The sequence below is a fragment of the Falco biarmicus genome, chromosome 5 (genome assembly GCF_023638135.1).
Source record: "Falco biarmicus isolate bFalBia1 chromosome 5, bFalBia1.pri, whole genome shotgun sequence".
In the NCBI taxonomy this organism is placed as follows: domain Eukaryota; kingdom Metazoa; phylum Chordata; class Aves; order Falconiformes; family Falconidae; genus Falco; species Falco biarmicus.
In genome coordinates, this window is record NC_079292.1 from 31653975 (window position 1) to 31669850 (window position 15876).

The 15876-nt window shown below is 40.1% G+C and overlaps 1 protein-coding gene across 4 annotated transcripts in view; it reads right to left on the reverse strand.

The window, feature by feature from the left end:
* The window catches only part of SYT1 (synaptotagmin 1), a 357409-nt gene that overhangs the window by 260748 nt on the left and 80785 nt on the right, over positions 1-15876 (reverse strand). The gene's annotated exons all lie outside the window — the stretch shown is intronic.

Here is a 15876-nt window from a genome sequence, read left to right on the forward strand (position 1 = left end):
TAGTAACTACCTGGTTTCTGTATTAACGATTCTATAAATGTATCATGAGATAGATACACTATGGCTATGGTTGCTATAGAGGAGTTTTAATATAATCTCCGGAATGATCTCTGCAATCTTGTAAATCAAATTTATCCCTATATAATCAACAGACTGCTAAAGATTGCCACATGCCTATACATATATACACACATACGTACATGAACAAATGAGAACATCTCTGAATGTGTATATATATCCATATACACACCACACCCCCTTCCTGCAAACACAGAAAAAAATGCAACTATAGAAGGATTCAATATACATACACACAGACAGAAACACTATTTCATTGAACAAATTAATGATTTAGAAAGAATTTAAATTACTCTTGCTCCTTTCCTCAGGTTTCTAAGGATGGGCAAAGGACAAGACATTCTTCTGAATCTCCTATATTAATTTAGCAGCAGAGACAATATAATCATCACATAAATGCAATGTTTAGCAAGGCTATATTACATGCACTGCTAATGTTGACACGGAATATAAATTGAATCAGCTGGAGGCAAGAGTTTAGAAGAATTCAATAAATACAGAATCAGACTGTTTACAGTATAATCACCTGAGTTTTGAAGCTGATGCTTAAGAGCCACATAGTTTCAAGATCAGTAAAGAAATAAATTATTGGGGGAAAAAAAGAATTATTCTAAGCACACTTTCAAAAATAGGCATAGAGAGAAATTAAGTCTTTGAGGGTTAGGTCTGAGTATGGCACAATCTTTCATCTTGAAGCTAGAAATATATTGCTATTCCATCTCCAAACCACACCTACAAGAAAAAGTTGTTCATATAAGTAAATTATGAAGGATGACTAGAAAGCATATGGCATAACAACTTTTAATTTCCTACTCCAACTAACCTATTGGGGACACTGCTCTGACAGGTTTTATTCACTTATGAAACTGACTCTTTCCATACAACTTCTTCCAAAATTTGCTACTAAACTATTTTAAAGTGGTTTTAATTAAGCATTTTTGTAGCTTAACAGATACCTTATATACCAGATTTACAAAATAAAAATTTGGAAAATTTCTGCTGTGCCCTGCATTGTAAAAATGTAAAATCTTTTATTATGTAGATCATTAAAGGAGAAAATTTACTTTTAAAAAAACCTACAAACCCTTGAAATTTTCTAATGCAAATCTGTCGGTTAACCCTATCATTTACCTTGATCCATGCAAATTAAACTTTTTTGTTTTTAAAATGGAATAAAAGTCATTTCCCCTCCAAAAAAAACACAAAACAACCATAGTTTGGTAAAAAAAACCCAAAACAAACCACAAAAACATTTAAAAAAAAAAGAAAAAAAAGAAAAAAGAAAAATACTGATAAGGTAAGCTTCAAATAATGAGGAAAAAAAATCATACTGTCATATTAACATGGTTAATAATTTCTCTTTTTAATACAAAAAAATAATCCCACAGCAATTCACCATTATTTTATTTTTTTCCATTAGTATCTACACATGGAAGCAGACTAGAAAATGGTTGACAGAAACGCGAGCCAACATGTAGAGGCATTATCTATGGCAGAAAGTATAATCACCTCCAGCCCTCTGCTCTGCCCTTCATGTAATTTCTCTTACCCTCCAGGCAAGGACAACTGATGTGCTTATTTGCCAGCTCCTGAAATGCCAACATTTAACATCAATGCATTGTGGTAAAACAAAAAGAAGCTAAGTGAAATCAACAGGCTGGACATGACGTTCTCCGGGAAGATATCATGTGTTAGAAGGGTCAAGACACAAACCCATCCCTCATCAAATTGTCTCACTTCAATCCATTCTTAGGTTACATATTAGTGGAAGAACAACTTCAGGAACTGCTGAATTAAGCTTGAGGTGCATAACAAAAAACCCCAACATGTAAAAATTGAAACAACTACGTTGGAAATGTTGGGAAAACAACTTCCAACATTGACACTTCTGCTTTCAATCTGAAATTGGCCATGATGTGGCTAAATGAAAAAGCAGACAACAGACTTTTCCCCTCATATTGTATAAAGAGGTTTATATAAGATTTAATCACAAAGAGTGAGAAATGAATCCATATCTACATCCTTATCCATTAAAACTTTTTCCCAAAAAGTCCTATGTAAGCAGAATAAGTATATGAAGTAAATCTTCCACAGTCTTAATATCATACATAAGGGTGGTAGTTCAGAACAGCTTCATAGAATACAACCATAGAATCATAGAATCATTTAGGTCAGAAAAGATCTTCGAGGTCATCAAGTCCAACCATTAACCCAGGACTGCCAAGTCCATCATTAAACCACGCCGCTAAGCACCGCATCTGCACATTTTTTAAACATCTCTAGGGATGGTGACTCCACCACCTCCCTGGGCAGCCTGTTCCAATGCTTGACCACTTTCAGTTAAGGAATTTTTTAACATCCAATCTAAACCTCCCCTGGCACAACTTGAGGCCATTTCCTCTTGTCCTATTGCTTACTACCAGGGAGAAGAGACCTTCACCCACCTCACTACAACCTCCTTTCAGGTAGTTGTACAGAGCGATAAGGTCCCCCTGAGCCTCCTTTTCTCCAGGTTAAACAACCCCAGTTCCCTCAGCTGCTCCTCATAAGACTTACCTTCCAGCCCCTTCACCAGATTTGTTGCCCTTTTCTGCACACACTCCAGCACCTCAATGTATTTCGTGCAGTGAGGGGCCCAAAACTGAACACAGTATTTGAGGTGCAGCCTCACCAGTGGTGAGTACAGGGGGACAATCACTTCCCTTGCCCTGCTGGCCATGCTGTTTCTGATACAAGCCAGGATGCTGTTGGCCTTCTTGGCCACCTGGGCACACTGCTGGCTCATGTTCAGCTGGCCATCAACCAGCAACCCCCAGGACCTTTTCCTCCAAGCAGCTTTCCAGTCACTCTTCCCTGAGCCTATAGTGTTGCGTGGGGTTGTTGCAACCCAAGTGCAGGACTTCAGCACTTCTAGTCGAACCTAACCTGTTTTGCTGTAGTACTGGGAAGCAGTCATCAGACAAGTAAGTTAGTGGTGAACTTCACTGTAAAGCTGAGACCTTACGTGCATGTAGTAGCCTCAAGAACAATGAAGCCTTGAGATAAGTAAGATCACCCTTCAAAATGTCTATCAGTTTTTTCTGCCTCTTCATGTTTCTAGAGCACACATACTTGACTGCAGATTTCTTACAGCTATAAAACAGCATAAGAAATTTGGTATGTGACCCTTTTTGGGAATGTGAGGAATTTCCTACTGAGAAATTACCTATTGTTTAATGGAGAGTCATTGATCTCTGCTCACCACCTGCTTAGTCCAACTGTTTATTTAACACTTTGGGTGATAGCAACACTTTATCTCAGAAATTACCCTTGCTGAGGCTAATGAACATCATGTTGTAATTTTAACTAGATTCAGATTTATCTCGAGTCCTAGCCAAGCACTGACTCCATTAGTCGATGACAATGGCTTGTGTGTTTGGCTAGCATCTTAACCCACAAATTGTTACACTAAAATAAACATTGACAAATATGCAAAAGTTGGCTCAACAATTCTCAGGTGGGACACAATGTGTATTTCAAGGTGTCACCCTTTCACAAGATCTGTATACAACACTTGAATTTGATTAAGAAAACTTATTTTGGATACTTCTGTGCCTGTAAACCTCAGGGTAGATCAGAAGGGCTTGCTGTGATGCCTGTGTGACACAATTCAACCACTGCTAACCTGTACTTGAAAAGAGAAAGGAACTCTTCGATTTCCCTGGAAATTACTTACATATGAGTAGAACATCCTCCTTCCCTGAAAAGAGCTTGTAATGCAAGAAATGCCCAATCAGGGAATTCACAGATTCAAAAGAATACCCCCAGACACGAGTTATGTAGAAGATCCCTCACCAGGCACCTGTACATCTCAAAATGTGGTATTAGAGGGCAGGAAGGGCTGTTGAGTTCTGTTGCCACCACCCAACCGGGAGGAAGTGATCCTCTCAGAAGTGGAAGAATGTGGCCTTAACACTTCACACATGTCTATACTTGAACATTTTACTTTTTCAAATTTTCCATGGATTTTGAATTTAAATCAGCTTTCATTTTATTCAAACCAGTTTATTCACACAGTGTCACTGTTACTGTGCCACCGTTAACTTTTGATCTCAACAAATTTATTTTTTTCCAAAAGCTGGATTAATAGCACTTCCTATGTCATTGTCAACAAAACAACATGAAAAAAAAAAGGTTTTCGAATGGTGTCATCAAACTGCAGATCACTAGTACACTATAATAAATGAAGTCTTACACAGACACGCAAAAGAGTAGGATGGGAAAGCTAAGGTAAAAATTACACAACTCAAAATAATGTCTTTCAAGTCCTTCCCATTTTTCAAAAAATGTATTGATTTGTAATGAAAACAGCTGACTCAGTGACACCAAACTGACTGAATCACTGGAAGGTTAGCATTATCTATCCAGCTTCCTCATGCTGCTCAAGAACAAACACGCCTGAGCAGCCATAAGCATGGTCCTGCATTATACGCATACAGCTGCATTCATGAATGTATGTTTTTCATGTTTATGATATAACATTCTCCACACAAGAACATATGACAGAGACTTGCAAGGTTGGTTGCCTTCCATGCTGTTTATAAAGGACAATAAAATGCCCATTTTAAAACACTGTTCACTGTAGCATGATCGGAATCTCTCGCTTTCAGTATGTATCTACAGTACATACAGGTAATGTATTAATCTAGAAATAACCATGTGATTGCCAGTAGGAAAAGAAGCAGAAGAATACACAGCAGTAGAGAGAGATTGCACAGATATGTTTTGGGTTTTTTTTTAATCTGTACATTACTGTGTTGCAAACAACCATTTATTTACAAAATGAGTTTGAGCTTACAAATATGTCAGGCCTACCCTCGTCTATGAATTACATACAGTTTTGCAGCAATGGAATGAAATTTTGCAGCCAACACCCTTCATGTGTAACTAGTTTGTGCTGAAACAATTTGTCAATCTTATTTAACTGCCGTTATTTGCTGCAGTACAAGGAAATTCTAACTGATGCAGGTTAGACTTCTGCTGTCAAATAGAAGTAGTAACAGCTGTCTTTCATAAAATACACTAAAGCTAGCTTGCATCTTCCCTGCCAAAACTAATCACATATTCTAAGGATGTCCATACACTGTCACGTATTTCTTCTTCTGTCCTGAAAGGTAGGGCTGCATTCTCTATGTCTCTGAGGGCAATTTCTCCACAAAAGCTACAATTTTATTTTTTTTTAATGGCAATTCAGGGTTACAGAATGGAAAGGAACCCATTTCACTGCAGCCATCTGTTCCTAACACAGACATGAAACGGCATGACAAGATGGAAGCTCTCTCTCCTGTCTCCACCTGCTCCCTCTGTAACTTGTTTTTTAGTACTATTCCAGTACGCTTTAAACCTTACTTATAAAAGCCAATATACCAGACATCCTTGATTGTCCCACCTGCTGGCTGTGCTAACATGCACCATAACAGATCCTCCTGTCCATCCTCTCTTATATATGCATACATAAAAAAGGCACTGCACAGTGTGCATGACATGTCCTCTCTTGGACACTGTAAAGGGTGTAAAGCGTGTTTGTTCCAGAGCTTTTTATTTTAGTTCTAGCTGTGCAGCCTCATGTGCTTTGGTCAGGAGGTTGCCTGTTGACAATACCACAATAACCACCTTGGAAGCCACCACACAAGCAGGATTTGTTCTGGGAACTGAAATGCAAATGACCTTAGCTACTCAATATGAGCCTCCTCCGCCTAGGGAAAATATATAATCCCTGATCAGTGTGTATGCACCTTCCTCAACTGTGCTCTGATCATCAGGGGTATGGTTTTCACACAGCTGCACCCAACCTTGCTTTTCCTTTCATACAGGCTTTTAAATAATCATATGATGTGATCAGGTTTCTATCTGTGCTTCTCCTGAGAAGCAGGTCACACCATGCAGACTCTTCCATTGCACACAGCAATGCTTAAACTTGTTTAAGGCTTCTATAAAAGCCTATTGACAGGCTACATGGAAGCCAATAATACTTTTAGTTTTCCCACTATATAATGCAGATTTCCACTGTTCTTCTCATCAAATCAGATACTCTGCCAATGAAACATACAGGTTTCTCCATGCACATTTCAGTCATCACTAAATCTGGCTGCTCAGACCAAGAGTTACAAAGTCAAAATCCCACAACAGCATCATTGTGCACATATAGCACTGTACAATCAAGAAATACATGTTAAAAATAAAAAAAGAAAAAAAAATTTGTGTCTTGCAAACTAACATTCCACAAATTAAACCGTGCATGTATTGGAACACAAAAAACATCAGAATTTCCTATTTTTCTATGATATATTACATCTTACCCCAAATACTCTCAATATGTACATATAAGTACACCAGGATGCACTTATTGTCCATTTCATTATCCACAAGTACAGACCACAGTCATGTATATAAACATGCCCTAAACGTAAATATCCAGTATTTTCAGTCATTTAAACTCGAAATGACAATGCAAGAGCTATGTCTACAGCTGCTCATACTTATATCCCCAGCTCTTTAATGACAGACTTCTTTTACAGATGAGATAAAATTCTACATTTGCAATCCTGCACTTTTTTCCAGCTGACTACTCTTATCTGTAAACTTTCCCTGTTTGATTTGACTTCCTACCCCCATCACATACCCCAGGAATTTGGGGAATGGACCCAAGCTTCACATACCTTCAGGAGTCCAGTTATGGTACCTATGAAGAGAGATAACCGTGGCAAATAGTAATTAACAATTTGTTCAGAAAATTATCTGGAAAATGGAACAAAGAAACTCATGAATGAACAAGAATTACCTGTCTTGGTTCATTCCTTGTTTGGCCAATGATTTATTTGGGTTTGTGGGCATGTTTGCCATGCCAAAGCTGCTTTTATGATCTCTGTTTCTTAAGGTATCTGAAAAGCCAAGTCTGATGCAAAGACTTGATGGATGTCTGCCTAATGCATGTAGCTATTACTTTGTATTTTCCTTCTTTATTAAATTTTCAGAATCAAAAGGAGATAAGCACTACCACAAGCCACTGTTACCAATATCAAGGAGACACACACAAAAGATGTTTGAACAAAATTAAATTCTACATGTCAGTAGTAGACAAGCTGCTGTTGGAAAATGCCAGATAATTAAATTTTAGAGAGAACCACAGATTTTGAACCTCTCATAGCAATGAGATCTGTCAAACACAGATAAGAATTCAGATTTTTAAAATATACAAGGTTTCATGTCACATCTTTTTTTAATGTGAGGATAAAATAAACCACTTCTTTGTGCCAAGAGTTCCAACCAGTTTGTCATGCTGTAATGGACAATGTATCACTCTGGTTGGGCCACCATCTTTCTGACTCTGAGACAGAAGTTATAAATAATACAGAAGGAATCAGTATTCACCCAGTTTACCAAAGAAATAGTGGGAGAACAGCAGGGGATGAATTTACCCCAGCACAGTGTCCTAACCAATGGTCCAGAGAACAGGCAGCCCTAAAAGCAGAGGCGGGCACAAGAAGGGACACAGCAGATCTCCCCAACAAACTGGAGAGCTGGCCATCTGCCTCCTGCCTGCAAGCTGAGAGCCTATCAGAGTTCATAGCTTCCCTGCCAATTTCTCTCTTTTCCACGTTTTACACATCTGGGATACGTAAATTTTGCATTCAAAGTGATACGGAAGGCAAATATTTTTTAATATTTTACAGAAAGGAAAATATTTTTCTTTTCAATAACATATGTGAAAGCTTACAGGCAAAATTCTGTCACATCATGATCTGCACAATAAACTTGCTGCATTGCAATACAGATGGGTTCCAAATTGTTGTGTGGCAAGAAAAAAAACCCTGCAGGTTTGCATTTCTAGCACAAATTTTCAGCTGTACTTAGTCATGACAGGAACAGAGGGCCTGATACACCAACTGGGCCCAATCCATCAGGAAGTCTGTTGCCTCCCTGGGGCCTGGGTAAGGGATGTTACTAGAAAACTCCCTTGTCTGGTACAGCCCTCTGATTATTACCCATTACAGGTCTTCCAAGTGGGCAACAATGAAGTCCAAACAAGAAAACTGAAATCAATCAAGAGAGACATCAGGGCCTTGGGGAAACGGTTGAGGGATCAGGACCACAAGCACTGTTTTCTTCTGTACTGCCAGTTGCAGGGAATGATGGGGTGTGTAATTGGAAGGTGACACAGATCAATACATGGCTCCGGGCCTGATGCCACCAGCTAAACCTTGGGGGTTATGACCACGGTCAGTTTACATGGTACTAGGCCTGCTGGCAAGAGATGGGGTTCATGTGTAGCAAAGGGGGAAAAAGACTCTAGGTCAGAACTTAGCAGAGCTCATCAAGAGAGCTTTAAACTAGATTCAGAGGGGGAAGGGAATAAAACCAAGATTGTTAGAGATGAGCTTGAGGGTGGCATGCTAGTGTTGGAGGCAAGTTCAATAGCACAACTGAAGTGCATCTATGCAAATGTCAGAAGCATGGGCAATGAGCAGGAGGAGCTGGAAGCCATCGTGCAGCTGGAAGATATGGCATAATCACCGTCGCAGAATCATGGTGAGATAACTGGCATGACTGGAGTGCTGCAATGGCTGCAAATTCTTCAGAAGGGATAGACTAGGAAGGAGAGGTGGTGGGGTAGCTCTGTATGTCAGGGAGTGTTTCAACTGCCTAGAGCTGAATGATGTTGATAATATGGTTGACTGTTTAGAGGTAAGAATAAGGGGGAGGGCCTACAAGGCAGATATTCTGGTAGATCCACCATTTATGAACAATCCTGGCTAAATGGGGAAGTCCCAGAAGACTGGGGGTTAGACAATGAGACACCCATCTACAGGAAAGGCAGGAAGGAGGATCCAGGGAACTATAGGCCTATTGGCCTGAACTTAGTGCCATGGAGCAGATCATCCTGAGTGCCATCACACAGCACATGCAGGACAACTGGGGGATCAGGCCCAGGCAGCCTGGGTTCATGAACAGGTCCTGCTTGATGAACTTGATCTCCTGCAACAAGATGACCCGGCTAGTGAATGAGGGAAAGACTGTGGATGTTGTCTACCTGGACCTTAGTCAAGCCCTTGACACTGCCTCCCACAGCATTCTCCTGGGGAAACTGGCTGCTCATGCCTTGGATGGGTGTGCTCTGCGCTGGGTTAAAAGCTGGCTGGCTGGCTGAGCACAAAGAGTGGCAGTAACGGGGTTACATCCAGCTGGTGGCCGGTCACAAGTGGTGTTACCCAGGGCTCAGTACTGGGGCCAGCTCTGGTTAATATGTTTATTGACAATCTGGATGAGGGGATCAAGTGCACCTTCAGTAAGTTTGCAGATGACACCAAGTTCGGCAGGAGCATTGATCTGCTTGAGGGTAGGAAGGCTCTGTGGAGGGATCTGATCAGGCTGGACCAATGGGCCAAGGCCAACTGAACGCGGTTCAACAAGGAGAAGTGCCAGGTCCTGTACCTGGGACACAACAACCCCACGCAACACTACAGGCTCAGGGAAGAGTGACTGGAAAGCTGCTTGGAGGAAAAGGTCCTGGGGGTTGCTGGTTGATGGCCAGCTGAACATGAGCCAGCAGTGTGCCCAGGTGGCCAAGAAGGCCAACAGCATCCTGGTTCGTATCAGAAACAGCATGGCCAGCAGGGCAAGGGAAGTGATTGTCCCCCTGTACTCACCACTGGTGAGGCTGCACCTCAAATACTGTGTTCAGTTTTGGGCCCCTCACTGCACGAAATACATTGAGGTGCTGGAGTGTGTGCAGAAAAGGGCAACAAATCTGGTGAAGGGTCTGGAAGGTAAGTCTTATGAGGAGCAGCTGAGGGAACTGGGGTTGTTTAACCTGGAGAAAAGGAGGCTCAGGGGGACCTTATCGCTCTGTACAACTACCTGAAAGGAGGTTGTAGTGAGGTGGGTGAAGGTCTCTTCTCCCTGGTAGTAAGCAATAGGACAAGAGGAAATGGCCTCAAGTTGTGCCAGGGGAGGTTTAGATTGGAGATGAGGAAAAATTTCTTCATGGAAAGGGTGGTCAGGCATTGGAACAGGCTACCTGGGGAAGTAGTTGAGTCCCCATCCCTGGAGTGTTTAAAAACCACATACATGCAGTCCTTAGCGGCGTGGTTTAATGATGGACTTGGCAGTCCTGGGTTAATGGTTGGACTTGATGACCTCGAAGGTCTTTTCTGACCTAAATGATTCTATGATTCTAAATACAGAAACATAACATAGAAAACAATATTTTATCTACCATATGCACAGCCACACTGAAAAAAAAAAAAGTATTTCCTTAAAATACATGATGGGATTTATCTGTTTATACTTACAGAGGCATTTAGGAATAAGAGCTCCCATGTAATCAGTATTGGCCTATTACTAGAAACCAGGTGTCTCTGAAATCATGTTAGGAAAAAACCCTCAAGTTTTCAAGACTAACCCGAGAAAACGTCCTTCACCCTCGCTGGCTCCTTAAACTGTCTGAGAGGCAATCTGGTGTGCGGGGCGCAGGCGCCGGGCGCTGGCAGGGCACTGCAAGGCAGCTTCTGTGAGGTGTGGCTGGGGCTGCCTGTACCAGATACGGCCGGTTCCCGCCGGCTCCGCCTGACCCCCACAGGGCACCACAGCCCAGATATTGGCACTTCCAGGGAAGTGCATGAAAGATGGAGCAAAACCACTGCCCAGTGGTGAGGAGGGAGAGAGAAAAGTCAGAGAAATAGCCCCTGTAAGCACCAAAGTGAGAGAAGAAGGAGGGTAAGGAGGTGCCCCAGGGGCTGCAGCAGAGATTTTCCTGCAGCCCAAGGAGGACGCCACACCACTGCAGGTGGATATGCCCTGAAGGAGCTGCAGCCCATGTGAGAGCCCACGTTGAAGCAGTTCTTGAAAGACTGCAGCCCATGGAGGCCCCCCATGCTGGAGAGGAGGTAAGTGTGAGGAGAAAGGAGTGGCAGAGACCAGCCGCTAGGAGCTGACCACCACCCTCGCTCCCCACCGCGCTGCACTGCTCAGCACGGGGAGACACATGAGCCGGGAATGAAGGAGGGAAGATGAGCCTGGCAACAAGGAAGAAGGTGGTTTAGGTTTTTGTCTTTGTTTCTCATCATTCAAATCTACTTTAATTGGCAATAAATTAAGTTAATCTTCCTCAAGTCCAGTCTGTTTTGCCCGTGACAGTAATTAATTGGTAAGTAATCTCCCTACACTTTATCCTGACCCACAAGCTTTTCCATCTTCCTTTCTCCCCCTGTCCTGTTGAGGCAATGAGAAGATCATTGCTTCTAGTAAAAATGTGGGTTTATGCTATCAAGAAACTATACCCATGCAAGTTTGCTCATGAGTCCACTGTAGCCCAGAAAATAACTATCCTCGTTAGATTTGAATCACAGATCTTCTCTGAACTTTACACTGGGGTTTCTTAATCCTGATTTGTTCAGATGTAAAGATGGTCAGAAATACCCTGCTGGGTTCTTTTGAGCCACAAAATTTTTTCTACGTCACTTGACCAAACCTGTGGTAGGACTTTCTGAACAAAACTAAATTTCAAGTCTACCTAATCTTGCATCCTCTTTCTGACAAATGACATTTAATATTTAAATGACATTGATATTTAAAAAAATGTGTGTGACCTCCTGCAACAGTTATCTGGAATATAATTCATTCCATGAAACACTACCTAACCCACTTAATCATTTATTTTGCCCTACATGTGGGTTTTTTTCTTCCCCCTAAAATCTCACAAGAATTCACTGTTACAATTCTCACTGCCACGTAATTTCAAAATTGTTTTGAACTTTGCCAGCTTCTTAGCTTCATCCTGTAGTAATCTGGTGGGCATTTCATCCATCCAGTTAAAAAACAGTATATTCTTCCCAGGTATGGTGTGCACTTGTATTTTTTTCCCCAAAAGTGGTTTTCATTTCTTTTTTGCCTGCCAAACAGCAAAGAAAAGTCATGTCCCCCCCACTATATAAACATATGCAAGGGAATGAGCATCTATTTTCTGACCATCACTGATGCTGAGACTGACTGGGAGAAACAGCAAGGACTTGAAGTACCACCTCTGGCTCAGTGAGCAGACTGATTGTTCTCATTTTGTTTAACAGCTTATGTATAATTGCTGCTAGTTTAGACTGCAACACAATAAATGCAGCGCGGTGGGAAGAAAGAAGCCTTTTTTGCATCAGCAATTTTATTCTGTTTCTTATAGGGAGAGCAAGACCTGCTGTATTACTTTGTGAAATTTTATTTTCCTGCAAAAAGCCTTTGCTATGTCTGATTCATCTTCAATTGCCAAACCCCAGAAATTTCATTGTAACCTGTGTTGCCAGCATAAGATATCTGAAGTTACAGGAGGCAGTTACAGAAGGAGGTTATATACTGTTTAATAAATGTCAACAAATTATTTTTAGCATCTATTGCTCTCCCTATTTTTAATAATTTTTTAACCACAGATTATGTAAAATTCAGTTTTCACTGTTGCTTAATGGTTTACCATTAAGATGGAAACGATTAAAGGAGGCAAGACGTATCCATCTACAGCCTAGGGATTTTAAGTTATCAGTGGAATGTCGGCTCCCAAAAGAGGAATGAAGGGAAGTGTTAAATCAGAAAAAAGGCGGCAAAAAAGTACAGAAAAAAAGAAAAAGAAGTTATGAAAATATTTCTATTTTTAGACACAGGTCTGAGGTCTATCAACCTTTGCCCTGAGACAAGTCTTCAAACTGTGACATTGCTTACCCATAATCTTGGTGTTCATTGCAACAATGCCTTAGTCCTCGATTCTTGAACAGTTCCATGATAGTATGTCAACAACTTCCCAGAAGATAGGACTTCACTGACCAGAAAATATAGAAACATACTAAAATCCTTCAAAGACCAAAGGAAAAAGCCAAAATCTGGAATAAGGTGGGAAAGTGTAATTTTTCTCAAACAATTACAGAACACATATGAAACATCCTCTACCTTGTGGGGAGATATTTAACATTGGTTTATAAGAGATTTTCTTTTACTGAGGTATGCAGAGCATAAGTCCTAAAACTGATCACCAGTATTCTCCACTGGCTGCACTCAGCTGGCTGAAATAGTATTTTATTTGTAGTCCTACATGCTCCATCATGGTTAACAGAGTTTTACAAGCATGAGAATGAAATGGGAATTCCAGGATTATTATTCAATTTTTGATTTTTATTTTTTTTTGTAAGTGGGCTAGAAACAAAATACTGCTAAGACAAGGAAAGGGGAAAGAACTTGTGAGAGTATTGCTATCAACTGCCATGGCTTTTTGAATTAAATGGGGTCAGACCGTTGAGACTGGTTGGTCTGGGGCCTCCTGATTCTGGACTTGTACTATTTACAGCCTTCCTCTGTGATTTGTGGAGATGCCCTCAGTGCTGACTTGAGCATCGCTCTGCATTTTTAGAACACCCAAAGCAACTATAGTGGAAGTAATAGCTCCTGTAACAGGAGAACTCCTTTCATCCATGATACTATCATCAAATACAAGCAAAAAATAACACCAAAATCAACACACCATAAACATTTCTAAATGGATAGTAGTATTAAACATAAATTGCTTCTAAAACACTTAAAGGAATATTTTTACCCATTTAATGCATTTTTTTAAAAAATAAGAAGACTCCTTGTAATGCTTAACCATCTGCAATTATTCTGTGTTTCAGTAAGCGCTTCCTAATACTCAAAAAGTCTCAGAAGGTATTTCCTGCTGACTCTGTTTATTACAGTATCCCCTTTAACACAATTTGTAACATACTATATAGACATCAACAATATCGAGAGACCTACCAAACAAATTCTGTAACTTGGATGAGAGAGTAAGAAGCATTTCTAGTTCAGACTTATGCATCAGATCCTCAGGTTTTGTTGCATCCTTAAGTTCCTGGTGTAGATTTTTAAAAATTCTCCTGGATTAATTCTCATTTCATTTTTGCTTTCATTTGCTTTTCCACTTCATATTTACTTTACAGCCAACTTTATTCTATTTCACACTCCCGTAAAACATACTGTAGCTCATGGGTATATGTGGATAACCTCTTTAATAGCAATCTACCTCAAGGCATGAGACAGCCAAATGTGCATGCAAGTCCTTGAAGCTATTGTTCAAATGGAAATTCAGCTTTCAGATCCCAAAACATTTGCCTTTATTTAAACTAGTTTGAGTTATAACATTACTGACTTACTCGCAGACACATTTGTAGACAGTATTTCTTATTCTCAGAGGAAACTGCCTGTAACTGAGACACGCAGGATAGTGAACAGAGATAGAAATTAATTTTATCACTGGTAATGAACCCACTACTACTTCAATCAAAATCCATTTGCAAGCTTTGGTGGAACAGGAACAGATGCAGGGGAATTAGAAAATAAAATATTTTTTCAATCTCTCATTTGCTCCCTCCCCCTTTTTCCACATTCAGCACAGAGCTGTACTGTGTTTATTACTGAAAATAAAAGGTAAGTTTTGGGCAGAACAAAAGTCATTGCTGAAGTCACACATTGAGAGTTAGTCTCACAACAATCTGCTCTACAACACAAACAAATAGTATTATTCTTTCCAAGTAAGTTATTTTCTCTGGGGACAATTTACTTTGAGGACATATTGCTTTGCATTTTCATGTGGCGTTTCACTTGTTTTGTGAACTTTCACTGAGAAGTGCCCTGACATTTCACTGTCTTTATATGTTGTTGCTTTTCATGTGACCTGTGAATGATCTCCACTTCCACAAGCTCTCAGCGGAATAAACAGAAAGAGCATAAAAAGCTCTAACCTAAATGAAGTCCTGAAGCCCTTGCAAGAATAAACAATTAATTGATATGGGAACTGTGACATGCAAATAGAAGTCCTGCAAAAATCTTCAGACTTACACAGAAACTTTTTTCCTCTATTAAAAGGAGTGCTTATAGCATAATGTTTTACTGAAACTGCATCAAGCCTGGCAATTACAAGGAATCTTAACAGAACAAGATTGTTTCCCTTACTCTCCTCATCCCTGGAGAAAACATCAAAGCAACTGGGTGAAGACCATCAAGGCTATGGCAAGCAATGCTACTTTGATTTAACATACTCAGAAAAGTATCTATGCAATTTCCTAAAACCTATTAATTTCAAATAGTTACCAAGTCAAGAAGTACTGAAACAAAGCTAAAATGGGTAGTAATAGATTTTCACTGCTGATTGCTGAAAAATGTATTTTCATATGAAGCATTAAGAGTAGCAGTATAATAATTTCCAAATGTTCTATGACCAAAACAGAATAGCAGTGAAATGACCTTAGAATAACCCTAAAAAATATATGGTCCTTTCCCCCTTACAACAATAGTTAAACAGAGACGTAAATCAGAGGAACGAAGAGGACTTAATATCTATGAGCACTACGCATTTTTACTAATTGTATTTCAAAGAAGAATGATAGTCTCTTACCAATGTAATTTCCTCAGGAAATAAAGGCTTGCTTAGTGAATACATTTATATCTGGACATTATTGCTGTCTAGTAAGACAATCGTGATACAAATTTCATTTCCGGCTCTTAAAATCAAAAAAGTCAAAATACAGGATCTAGAATGCAAGACTGACAGTATAATCACCTAATTTCAATATGCTGCCTACATCACTGGTACAGGAGCTTATGAAATGACTACAGAAGTGACATGACTGCTTGGTAGAGATTGAGGTGTAGAATCAACTCAAATGGAACTCGTTAGCTAAAAACGCACAGCAGACATTATATCTACAACCTGAAAAATCATAATGTAGTATGTGCAGCTTCCATTGCTTAAGA